This window comes from Delphinus delphis, chromosome 10, assembly GCF_949987515.2.
Source record: "Delphinus delphis chromosome 10, mDelDel1.2, whole genome shotgun sequence".
NCBI lineage: Eukaryota > Metazoa > Chordata > Mammalia > Artiodactyla > Delphinidae > Delphinus > Delphinus delphis.
Window position 1 is genome coordinate 28380560 of NC_082692.2, and position 14096 is coordinate 28394655.

The following is a 14096-nucleotide window of genomic DNA, read 5'->3' on the forward strand; positions in this document are numbered from 1 at the left end:
ATTTCAATCCAGGACAAGAAACTCGATAAGAAATCAAGTTCTGGGAGTTCTGGGACTGACAGACCTGGATTTGAACCCTGGCTCTGCCACTTGTTAATTTCTACAATATTTTAAGTATAAGGTTCCTATTCTGTAACAGAGTTAATACTATTTCACCCTAAGATTTTTATGGTGATCCTAGTATTAGTGCAGCACCTGCCACAGAGTAAGAGCTCAAGAAATGAGGTGCTAACATTATGATAGTCAAGGTACCCTACATTATTATGAGACCTCAATTAATAACTTCCCTCATGAGTCACATACTGTTTCATAGGTTGTCTGCTGTCAAATGGGAACCATTAACCTTTCGTCATAATAAAATGGCAATTTACAGATCTCTATTCCATTTTGTCTTAACTGCAAAATCATTATCATTTGCAAAAACTCCTTTCCCTTTGATTCTTTTTTCAATAAAATTCCATTTCCCATTTTGTAAACTGCAAAAGTATAACTTTATAAGATACAGTCTCACTTTCTATCAGAAATAAAAACTACAATGTGTCTTGGATTATTTGCAATGTCGATGAATGAAACACTACGGAAGATCAGTGGCATCTATAAAAATAAGTGTAGAAGCGCTCAGAAGGGCATGTGTGTTTAATACACTGCATGAATAATAACAGCAGGCTGTAAGTCCTACTGGAAAGGCAAAACTTTCAGTGTAGAAATGTTATCAATTATATTTCCCACTTTAGTGGGAATGAGTAGCTGGATAAATTTTGGTGGGGGTTGGTGGAAAACTCCATGGAATAAGAAGCTTGTCCAAGGGAAAGAAAAAGAAGCTAACAGAGGAGAAAAAATATTCATCCCATTCATTCCCCAATATTGTCCACAGATGCCGCAGTAGGAGAAAGTCAATAAACGGATAATCATACTGACATAAAGATTAATTTTAAAGGTCTCCAATATTTTTAAAAAATCTATAAATCTTAAAAATGAAATCTCACTTACATAAGAATTTAATATCATCTCCCCTGGCATTAAGTTCCTAAAGGTTACAGTGACTTCAAGTAAACACTGCTGTCTCCCCCATGCCACAACTGCCACTTCTAAATTCTTGCACCAGAAGTAGAAAATGACTTTTCATTTGCTGGTCCTTGATCATTTTTATATTTCATACACTTTTTATTGCAGAGTTAAGAGAAAAGCTGCAAAGATAATACACAGTGCCCATATTCTGTGGTCCCGATTGTGCCTGACATTTCCCTGGAGGCTTAAGGTGAATATGTCGCTTTAGTCTTGAATAATATGGTACTCTGCTTAGAATGGCCTTTAAAGGTAATAACCAACCCAGCATTCTGTTGGTTTCTCTGTGGTATTTGTTCTGTAAGGAAGCCATAAAGGAAAGAGTGAATGGAGCCTTTTCAAGATCCAGTCAGTTTAATAGGCCTTATTCATGGGAAAGGTTATGTGAGTAGGTTGCAGAATAAGACACTGCTTCCTTTCCCATATGCTTCCTGAAGTCTCAGTCCCCCCTTTCTCGTGATGCCCTTCCCCTGCCCAAGAGGCTTATCCACAGGAAGTGAAGCCTCAGAACTCACATGACACTGCCTGCTCTTCCTGTTCTCCTTGATTCCAGAGCGACAGCTTCAGCTCCATCCTGGTAAACTGTTTGGGGGAGAGAAGGACAGCAATGAGAGTGGAATAAAAAAATAAGTGTAGAGAAGAATGTTGGTAATGCAGTCAAACCAAAAATATTTCATTTGACCCAACAGCTACTAAATCTCATGTTTTCACTGAGATGCCCTATGGGCTGTAAGGGGTCTTCAACGTGGATTAGGCTAGAAGAGCAACTGCTTCAGGATTACAGATTGGTGGGGGACTTCCCTGGCGACCAGTGGTTAGGAATCCGCCTGCCAATGCAGGGAACACGGGTTCGATCCCTGGTCTGGGAAGATCCCACATGCCGCGGAGCAACTAAGCCCCTGTGTCACAACTACTGAGCCCGCGTGCCACAACTACTGAAGCCTGCGTGCCTAGAGCCCGTGCTCTGCAACTAGAGAAGCCACTGCAATGAGAAGCTCGTGCACCGCAACGAAGATCCAACACAGCCAAAAATAAATAAATAAATATTTTTTTTAAAAAGATTACAGATTGGTGGCTCTGGCAAACTTCAGGGAAGGCAGCCGAGGTTCTGTGCTGTCTCTGCACTTCTGGCCTTGCTAGTGTCCTCCAGAGATGAAATGATGTGGGGCTCTGTGCTTGTCTTAGGAGGCTTTAGAGCCCAAGGATAAGCAGGTGATGTGCAGGTGTGTTTGCAACTTGAGGAACTTCGAGGAGCTGCCTAATGAAAACTTTCACAACCCCTGTCATCCTGAGAAGACTCCGACCTCTATGCACTTAATAAATAACTGGGAAGTCACTGGCCTATTGAACTTAAATGACAGATGTACTTCCTTTACTATAATAGGAGAGATCAGTAAGAAATCAGTGTAGATTTTGGATGGTATATACATTTTACTGGTCCTTTCATTCCAATCATGGTGTTTTTCCTCACCTCTGTCAACAAAGTTAAAATGTATCATAATGATACCTTGGCAAGGAGACTCTAGGAGAGACAGAAGAAAGTATCATAACAGCTTTTGATACAAGTATGAATTATATTTTTCTAATATTGTATGAAATCAAATATGTATGCAGAGCTTATAAAGCATTAAAAGTTTTTCTAAATTACATAACCTATGTAAACACCACAATTAAATACATTTATTTTTCAGTATTACAATATAGAAATCTAAGGTTACAGAATTTTCATTTTTACTGACTAGTCCTATAAAAGTATTCCAAATAGACAGTCAATATATATCTTTATTAGCTATAACTAAAGAGTTTTCAGATTCAAAGCAATACTTGTTTTATAATATTCTTCTATTTATATTAAAATTCCTTAGAGAAACGATTAAGAGAAAGTGCTTGTTTTGCATAATTGATGCTTTATAGGTATCTAGGAAAGTTGTGCAATTAGACCCTAGGGGCTCCATCAGTGATTCATCACCATCTGGAACATAAAGCTTTACATACTGCTATGGTTTGTATTTCTTTGACTAAAGTGGCGATCATACCATTTATTTTTTTATCTTTTGTAGAAGGTAAGTATTTAATATTCTCAAAGCATCTTGTGGCTGCATACACGCAAGAGATGCAATGCAGAGTAAGAAATGACCCCAGTCTCTTCTACAAGTATGCCAAAGGGAGCATAGATTTTTTTCCTCCATGAGGAGAAATCACAGAATTCTAAAATAAAATTATAAATCTTAGGAGACCATCAAAAATACTTTCCTGTTGGGAGTGGGCTTTGGCCTCCACTGGGTTTGCCATGAAGAAATTGCCTTGTATAATCTCAGGTCTTAGGCACCAACTTAAAACTCAACTCCAACCACTCTATTATTCTCCTGCGATTTCCCCTGCCCCATATGCCACTAGAAAAAAAATATTTCTTTACTTTAAAATGACAAAAGAGACATGACATCTCATTTTTTTTTTCACCTAATTAACCATGATTATGGAAAAACGGGATGAGCTACAAAAAGCCATACTCAAGACATAACTTGGTTTCAATGTAAAACAATTTCTTCGGAAAATACAACACTATAAAGTGCTGATTCTTAGCCCTGACTTTACATTAAAATCACGTGGGGAAATTTTTAAAAGATTAGATGTCGAGATTCACCCATTAAGATTCTGATTTAATTGGTCAGTGGTGGGGATCAGCATTATATTTTCAAAAGCTTCCAGGTGGCTCTAATCTGCCATCAGGGTTGGAAAAGACTGCCAAGTAATATTAACCTCAGAACCCTAACTGTGAAAGTGAATATTAGATTATATTTTGGAATACAAAGTGGACTACATAGTCATATTCTGGCAGTTAAGAAAAAATGTTGAAGAATTCATTGTAAGAATTAGGAATCTAGGAAGTGTAGAGGCATAGATCAATATATGTACGTTTAACTGAATCAGTTTGCTGTACATCTGAAATATTGTAAGTTAACTATACTTCAATTTAAAAAAAATCATTTAGTCTTGACTGATCTTAATTTAATCACATCTACCCAGTTCATTTTGCCATTTAAGGTAAAACTCCTTGCTGGTGCCAAGCAGTAGGACATAAACATCTTTGGGGGACCATGATTCCACTCACCAGAATTCTGATCAGTTTTATTTAAAGATTTCTATTTATATGATCTTTTGGCCCAGTTATTACTCTTCCCCACCAGCTGAGTAATCTGCCGATTGCATTTCCACCCTCTTTATATAACCAGATTCTCTGGTCATGAAGGATTTATAATACCCCTGCCCCCCCCACCTCCTAGTGTTTGCCCTCTACTCAGATATGAGTTCCAGACTGAGCTCTTCTTAGACAACTATTCACAGGCGCATACTGACACGTGCATATCCCTGAAATCCTCTCTGATCCTAGTAACATAGCCTCCAACTCATTCTCCTGTCTCATCTTCTTATATATTTCTGAGTTATTACTGTGGATGGACTTGAGTCAGATGTTTGCTTTACTACTAATACTCTGTGGTCTTATCTGGATTACATCTGTAAAATGTGGATAATATTGCCTACTTTATCTGACAGTCTGTAGGATAAACAGACCAGAAACACATATTATCTTGTCCAGAGTAGATACTTCATAAATATTATGTCTCTCCTCATTTATTTTCATCCATTTTTAGACAGGAGTCAGGTTAACCCATAGTTAATTTCAGTGTTTCCTTGCTCCCTATTCATTCAGGTGCATATTTAATTCTCAAATAATACTCTGTAGTCACTTTCAGCAAATAACCAATCTGCAATGTGTAGTATGATACATGTTCAATAACCCATACAGAATTTTTGTTGATAGGAAGAGCTTTTCCTCATAGAATAAGATATATAATTCAAATTATAATCCATCCTGTAATTAATCAAGCATTTAGCTGCATATTGCATAGGTAGTCTCTTCTTTCATACGACTTACATAATACAGAGTTCGTTCCCATTTTAAATAGAGACTACATGACTAAAAGATGAAACGGAGAAAAACGTTTTCTTAACCTTTACAGAACTCTTATTTCATCTCCTAAAAATATGTTAAAATAGAAATTAGAAACTTAAAAATTATTTTCAGGGTTTCCTCAGCCAGCCTCCTGTTATTTTTTTTAATTGTCCTCACAGAAATCCCCTGTGCCACTTAATAGAAATAAGTTTTTTTCCAGTCTGTCACGGTCCCTATTAGCTGAGAATTAAAATCCATGCCTCCAGCTAACCAGTTTGACTGAGAAATCCTCTCTGCCTTCCTTTTTGTTTTCCAACCTCCTTTGCCAATCCATCTCACCTCACCTGTTTTCCTCCCTTTGACTACCTATGGAAAGTAAATACAGTCTGACTGAAAGGTATGCATTATCTACAACCTTTCTCTAATTGTTTATCATGGTCCCACTATGTACTAGCCATGGCCCTAAACATACAGCATTTCAAAACCCGGCTTCCAGAGCCAATAGGAACACCCCAAATAGAATCCAACAGGTCAATATGGTTACAATATAGGAGCCCTAGAGAGGAGAATCTTGTGGCCTGGGAGAGGAAGAGAGTCAGAGAGTGATCAGGACACTCTTCTAGAGAGTCAAGCAGATTGACTCAATTATTAGCCTGTCAACAGGAAATTTAAAAGATGAAGTCCGGTTGGCCCAAAGCACTAAGAGTAAAAAAGGCAAGAGACAAGCTGAGATGGCTGAGAGACACAGCCCTCTTCCCTCTGACAAAACTGTGCTCTTCCTTGTTACTGGGCTGCACCCGCAACTGAGTGTGTTGTGTGTACTCAAGCCCACTTGTGCATGTGTAATGTTCAACAGAAGAACTTTCTATCACAACTCATAAGGTTTTGCAAATAAAACTGCCAGCAAGAGAGGATGGGATGCTAACATTGCCTGAGACGTCAACAGTAGATAAAATATACGAACTAAATTAGTACTAATGTTTCAAAGTATAAATTATTTTTCTGATCTCTATTGCTTTGGAAACTGATACTTGGTTCACTGTATTATTCTGATCTCTGGATGTTGCTGCAGCTGCAAACTTGTAACTTTAAATCATTGACTTTGGAAATATATTTCTTCTAATGTGATTTATCTTCTTCAGATTCCAAATGGTATTACCAACTAACTATCAGTGTAATGAAGCTATCCAGTTCCAAAAAGGAAGGCATTTTACTTTGGCTTAATTAATGGTTTATCATTTGTTCCTACAGTTGTTTGTATAAAGTATGACTTTTTCATACTGAAAATACAGCAACAACAACAAAAAATCCATGTCAGTGTCCACCAGAGAAATCAATAGGACTAAGACTTCATCTTACCAAGGATAAATCCTTCCATTCTCCTATTGGGTCTCAGGATGACTCACCCAGTCTCTTTGGAGTCATTCAATTTTTGCCCTACAGCCATGGATGCTAATATCTTCAAGTTGCCTCCCTATGGACTTAGAGTAGGCACTTCTCGGTGGCTGTCAGATGACAAGGACAGACTTCAACATTGCTCTTGATTGTAGTCTCACTAATGTCAGTCATTTGATTTCCTCATGGTCCTTCCTCTGCTTCTTTTCTTCTTTTGCCATCCACTTGGCCTTAGCTGAGGTACATCACATGTGTAATGGTGTACAAAACAATGAAATTGGACTTTAAGTTTATGGAGTCAAATTTCTTTGTTTTTCATGGAGCATTGACTTGCTTCTCTTTCCAAACTCTTAAAAAATACAATCAATTTTCTTTTCCAACATGCACAGTTAAACCAGAATTCTAATTTCATTCATAGAATTAGCTACCCTTTGAAACACTTGCCATGCACACATGATGGAAGCAGATCTTTTTTTTTTTCTTTGCATTTTCTGGTCAATAGTAAAATCTGCATTTTCTGTGCCAAGAGCAGAGGTCTCTGTGTTAAGCAGTGCTCTCCAGAGAAACAGAATCAATAGGATGTATATGTGTGTATGTACATAAACACCTCAGTAGATAGACAGATGACTAGGACTATCTTTATCTATCTGTTTATCTATCTATTTGGCTCAGACAATTATGGAGGATGACAGATCTCCAAACCTGCCATCAGCAAGTTGTAGAACCAAGGCAGCTCATGGTGCAGTTCCAGTCAGAACATCAGCAGGCTCAACAGCCAGGAAGAGCCAATGTTTCAGTTTGTGCCAGAAGACAGGGAAAAACTAATATCTGGCTCAAGGCAGTCAGGCAGGACGAGTTCCCTCCCATTCATGGGAGGGTCATGTTTTGTTCTATTCGGGTCTTCAACAGATTGGATAAAGCCCACCCACATTAGGGTGTGCAATCTGCTTTACTCAGTCTACCAATTCAAATGTTCATCTCAAAAATAATACAAATGAACATATACATAAAATGGAAATAGACCCACAGACATAGAAAACAAACTTACGGTTACTGAAGGGGAAAAGGGTGGGGGAGGGACAAATTAGGAGTTTGGGATTAACATATACACACTACTATATATAAAATAGGTAACCAACAATGGTCTACTGTATACCACAGGGAACTATGCTCAATATTTTATAATAACCTATTAGGGAAAAGAATCTGAAAAAGAATATATATATATAAACTGAATCACTTTGCTATATACCTGAAACTAACAGAATATAGTAAATCAATTATACTTCAATAAAGGAATAAAATTTTACAAATGTTAATCTCATCCAGAAACACACTGTTACAGGCAGGCTTATCCAGAATAATACCTGACCAAATGTCTGGGTACATTGTGGTCCAGTCAGTTGCCATGTAAAATTACCATCACACTCTCCTATTACAGTGGACCAGTCTGGAAGCAAAAAAATCACCATCCTAGCTGTGAAAACTTGTGCGTATCACTTCCCCTCTCAGCCCCCAATTTTTCCCTGGTAGATAGTAGTGTGAGACTATGATGTCCAAACTGAGTATGTACAATGAATACCTCCTATCTCATTACAGACAATATCCCATATTATCTTCACAGCTCTGAACTATTGTTTTTACCATATTCCAAAGGAAAAGACTTAGAGAGGTTAAGTAAATTTATTTAATTTCTAAACTCCATTTAAACTCTAGAATTCTCTGCTCCCAAGTTGGCAGCTAAGGAAAAGGAAAGGTGATTTGGAGGCTGCCACAAGACTCTCACATGCAGAGGGATCACAGAGCATACTCTCATTTTCAGCCTCATTCTCATGATAATCTGGAAGAAGAATGAGTGAAGGTTTTTGTAAGACTCTCCTTACTTTTTTTCCCTAATATACAAAATGGAAGGGGTGTTCTTTAGGAAAAGAGCATGGTTATGCCATTTCCATTATTGTTCTTTACTAGTTCCATAGCACTGGTGCCTGCAAAGTGTAATTCAATGTATCTTTTTCAGTAGCTTTGTTTACAGTCATCCTGAGCAATATAATATAATCATATTTAAGAATTATGAAACTGATATAATATTAATGAACAATTTGCAGGTAGGCATACAGCTTTCAGCCTCATAATCCATAATCCATTTTATCTACTGACTGCTCTCATATGCTCCTCTTTCTGGCTTTTATAAACATACTACCTATAACCACCAGAAAACAGCAAGAATTACTACACACTGATGGCTTCGTGCCCTTGCTCATAGCACAGTGGAGCCTCAGCAATCTCTCTCAACAAGCCCTCCACTCAGCTCTGCATAACTCCAGTGCACACCTAACAAGTTCTTCACAGATCACATATAGCCATTTGACACAGTAATTGAAATAAACTGTACAACCATCCTTCACAAATATGTACATACCTGCTTGCATGAAAAATAGAATGTCAACGTTTCAAGAAATAGTATTCCAAAAATCCATCGTATTGCTCTCCCATCACAAACTTATCTAAAATCTGACCATTTCTCATAAATTTTATTGCAACCATCCTCATCCAAGACACAGTCCCCTCTTGTGAAGATTATTGCTAAAGCTTTCTAATTGGTCTTCCCTTTTCTGTCCTTACTTCCCTAGTCAATTCTCAAAACAGCAACCAGTATGATATTGTTGGGTTATCAGTGAAATCATGCTACTTATCTTCTCAAAAGCTGCCTTTGGCTCGCCCTTCACTCCCAAATGGGTGTATCCCAACAGAATTGGCTTCCCAATGGCATCTTTAAGCTTCCATGCTATTCGTTATAGCCTCCTTCTCTCTGCTCCAACCACTTTGCTTTCCTTGCCTTTCTTTGAACACACAGGCATGCTTCCACATCAGGGGCGTGGCGACTTAGCCTGAAACATTCTCCCCAGATAGACAAATGACTCCCCTCCTTCAAGACTTAATCTTCTCTGTGCAGGCTAGTCTAACTACATCACCAGCTGCATCACTGAGTCACACATTCCCCTGTTCTACTTTTGCCCGCATAGTACATACTAACTTCTTACAGACAGATTAATTATTGTATTTATTGTCTGCCTTCTCTCATTGGATGTGCGCAGCATAAAGGCAGGTATTTTGTCAGTTTTGTTCATTGCTTTATCCCCATTATCTAGAATAGTGCTTGATACAACATAGGCTTTTAATAATATAATTGTCAAATGGAGGAGTGAAACAAGCAAAAAAACAAAGAAGAAGAAGAAGAAGAAGAAGAAGGGGTAGGAACTATTATCTACTTGCTCTAAAATGTTTTCTAGCTATTTAGGTTTCTGAGTTTTACTGATTCTGCTTACACAGGAGCTGAAGCTGAGGAAAGGCCTTGGCAACCAGACAGACTCTGCTCTTTTGCTCAGGCTCCAAATATCCTCTTGGCTTTTTTTTTTTTTTAATTTATTTTTTTCTTATTAGTCGTCCATTTTATACACATCAGTGTATACATGTCAATCCCAATCTCCCAATCATCCCACCACCACCACCCATCCCCCGCCACTCTCCCCGCTTGGTGTCCATTTGTTTTTTCTCTACTTCTGTGTCTCAATTTCTGCTCTGCAAACCGGTTCATCTGTACCATTTTCTAGGTTCCACATATATGCGTTAATATACGATATTTGTTTTTCTCTTTCTGACTTACTTCCGTCATTTTGTTTCTCTCATTGTTAGCTCAACAGTGATATTTACATGTTGCCCTGGATACACTGAGTTAACACTTCATATTTTTATTGACCAAGTCTAATAAATTTTATACCATGCTCTTTACTTTCTGTTCTCCAACTACCCAAACATGCTTGAATCTTTATCTGACAACATACAAATTGTAAAATTTTGGACATGTTAAATATCTCTGAACCTCAGGCTTCCCTGGTGGCACAGTGGTTGAGAGTCCGCCTGCCGATGCAGGGGACACGGGTTCGTGCCCCGGTCCGGGAAGATCCCACATGCCGCAGAGCGGCTGGGCCCGTTAGCCATGGCCGCTGAGCCTGCGCATCCGGAGCCTGTGCTCCGCAACGGGAGAGGTCACAACAGTGAGAGGCCCGCACACCGCAACAAAAAAAAAACAACAAAAAACTCTGAACTTCAATTTCCTCAACTTCTAGACTAGAACAATAATAGCTATTTTTCACAATTTCACTGAGGTATATATAAGAACATGTACAGAAAAGCACTTTATAAAGTGTTATTGTTTATTACTTTCCTGAAATTAGCTCTTTTCCTGGGATATGCCATAGATATGAAGACAAGAAGGAATTTCAATGGGTACCATATTTAGCTATAAACTGTTAATATTTCAGCTATGCTTTTTTTTTTTTTGCCTAAAAAGAGAATAAGGTTCATACCAGCCAAATGTGTTAAACTCATACAGAGAATTCAAAAGACCTGGTAGCTCTTGAACCTCCCTCTAAATAGTAAGCAATATGTCTTATATATTTATGATGACTTTGAACATAGTAAAGCTAATTTACTTAATTATGAGCCACCACTGCTTAAAATTCATTAGGTATTTTGCTATATGAATTCACATAGGTAAAGTTCAAAAACAGGCAAAACTAGTGTCAGAAGTGAAGATAAAGTTTACCTTTGGGGTGAAGTGTAGGGGTAGTGATTAAGAGGGTATATGAGAGAGGTCCTGCAGTGTTGGCAATTATCTGGTTTTTGACCTAGGTGGTGGTTATACGGTTGTGTTTTTATAATTCATTAAGCTAAATGCTTATGATTTGTATATTTTCTCTATGTGTTATACTTAGATTAGAAATTTTATTAACAAAAACACATAGAGTGTAGATGCCGGTTCCTTGGTTTTGAATTCCAGTTCCACCAGTTTTTGTCAGTGACTTTGGGTAAAATATTAACCTTGGACTTCTCTGCTTCCTCACTATTATGGAGAATAATTATAGTACCCTGGTATTTTTTTGTTTCTGAAGGGGGGTGAAGGAACAAGTGAAGTAGTACATATAAAATGCCCAAAAGAGAATCTGGCACACATCCAGTGATTAAGAAAAATTAGCTGTTGTCATCATCATTATCACCATTAGTAGGTAATCTCTAAGATGGCTCCAAATGTTCCCTCCTCCTGGTACTCACAGCTTTGGATAATCTCCTTCCCTCGAGTGTGGATGAGGCTGACATGTTTCTAATCAACAGAATATGGCAAAAAGTGATGGGGTGTCCCTTGTGATTTTGTTACATAAAATTGTACCTTCCATTGTGCTAGCAAGATCTATTTAATGAATTCCTTCCTTGCTGGCTCTGATGAAGCACGCTGCCATATGGAGAGGTACAAAACCAAGGAACTGAGGCAGCCTCCAGCCAACAACTAGCAAGATACTAAAGCCCTCAAAAACCCAAAAAACTGAATCCTGCCAATAGCCTTATAAGCTTATAAGCAGATTCTTCCACAGTCTAGCCTCAGATAAGACCCAGTCATGGCCCTGTGAAAGGCACTGAAGCAGAGGACCCAGCTGAGCCATGCCTGGAATCCTGATCCACAGTAACTGTGATATAATAAGTGCGTGTTGTTGTAAGCCTCTAGGTCTGCGGTAATATTACTATATCGTAATACATGACGATACAACATCTGGCTCCAAGCAACTCTCGAGAATTAAAGTGCATGAGCTTTGTAGTATTTTCATTAATATTTAAGGAGACTCCTTCTTAATTCTGAATTTGACTGTATTTTAAATGGTAGAGTTTGCCTGGTATTTTTCACCAAGATAAAAATGGCCACCAGTGTTCCAATGATATAATTACAAAGAACCATAAATGAAAGTATTTTGATTAGAAATACTTTGTACCCACTTACATCCTATTAATGTAACTGTTAAATGAGTAACTTTCCATGGATTGCAAGTCAACTACCTGAGAGAAAGTAACAGCTTAAACAGAATCACAGGAGAACAAACTAGTACTATTTAACATCTTTTTTTTTTTTCTTTTGTTGACCTGTGCTCCTGGGCTAATAGATGACACTAGCTCTTTCACCCTTTATTTCGAAGACCATAAATTAATCAAAATAGGCAGGCAAATATCCTAAATGAAGCAGACTGATAGTGAGCAGTGGCATGTAGTAGAGAATGGTGGACTAGAAAGGCAAGCTGTATCTAAAACATTAAATTCAGGTATTTTATTTTAAGTATCATAAGGGCAAACTAAATATGTCTGTAAGTCATGTGCAGCACACATACAGGCTGCCAGTTTGTGGTCTCTGCTTCAGTGTAACAGAAATGTTAATACCACCAGACATGGTTCAGTAAGACCCGAGATGGTGTCAGAGTCAAGAAGGGTTTCTGGTTAATGCTTCCTAATATAAAAGGATCCCATATACCTACAGAAGCCCAGCTGCAGTACAAGACTGAGGTTAACTGCAAAAAGAATATAGGATGGTCTATATCTTTTATTATTTATACCACGGAGGTATAATCAGGAGGGAGAGTGGCATATTGATATTGGAGTCATCATCCCCCTACATGTGATACTTCTGACTCTGCCAGTCAATTTGCAACTACTTCTGATATATCCCCAGATTGTTTTAGACACACTTCTATTTTCATGTGCTGGCTGCACTGTGTTTGCTTATCCCTGTGATTCCCATACCAGACTGTGAGCTTCTCCTTAATGGAAGAACAAACAGAAGAGGCACATATCAGCAGAATAAATAAATAAGCAAATGAACCAATGCATCTTTCCAGGACTAAGAACTCTGTGTGTAAAATGAGGGTGTGTGCATTGTATAGTGATCTCAAAGTTTAATACCAACTAGAACATATGATACTCAAAAATTACATGTCTACTGAGACATGCAATTCAATTCAATCTGTGATTTATTCATAATTAATTGATACCAACTTAAATTACATGTATGTTTTTAATACAAAGTAGAATTTTAACCTAAGACATTTAATCTAAAAAAAAATTAAAATAAGTATTGGCATTAAAATTTTAAAAGAAGCATTTTATTTAAGATTCTGGTTCCCCCATTAATTAACTGGAAACATTTGTTTCTCAAATTATTTTGGAGATACCAAAAGTTAGATTTCTATTTTCTTCTGATTTTCACTATGCTGTTTCCTTTTCTTAGGTTTTGTCTTTATGTTTTATTTTGTTTTGAATTTACTTCACATCTTTTACCACTTTTACCTTTATGTAGAAAATTTAACACATTAACCTTAGGGGGAGAAAGTAAATAGCCAGTTAGCCCTGAGAAAAGATCGAATGGGCTATTAAAAAAGGCCTTCCTGTTCTATATCTTGGGGTTCTTTTACATCACACAGAAAGCTTGGCTCTCCAGGCTAAGAAAAATGCTTATATTTTAATGCAAAACTTTCACAGTAATTCAGGTTTATTAGCCTAATCTTGCAGCACCACTGCAGAGGGCCTGGATGCTGGCAGAGTCTGGCAGGGAAGGTGAGGGAAGGACACAGGCAGAGTGGCTCACAAACTGTGGCTCTGTGCAAGGACGCTTATACTTCCAGCCCTAATTATCTCCTGGGGGGCAAGGCTTTCTAGTTAGCAGAAGAAAACCTCAAGGCCAAAGGAAGACTACATTCTGAAATATCCTGCTCCGGAGACAAAAAGCGTGGTTAAGAATTCATAAACTCAGCTCTTCTCATTGTGGTTGAATATTGTTACAGTCACTAGAAGTAGGAAGTAATGA

General features: G+C 37.9%; 1 long non-coding RNA gene across 1 annotated transcript in view; it reads right to left on the reverse strand.

The window, feature by feature from the left end:
• The window catches only part of LOC132431504 (uncharacterized), a 221112-nt gene that overhangs the window by 180690 nt on the left and 26326 nt on the right, over window positions 1-14096 (reverse strand). The window contains exon 2 of the long non-coding RNA XR_009520766.1: window positions 1581-1647. This is a non-coding gene — a long non-coding RNA (uncharacterized lncRNA). The remainder of the gene's footprint in view (window positions 1-1580; window positions 1648-14096) is intronic.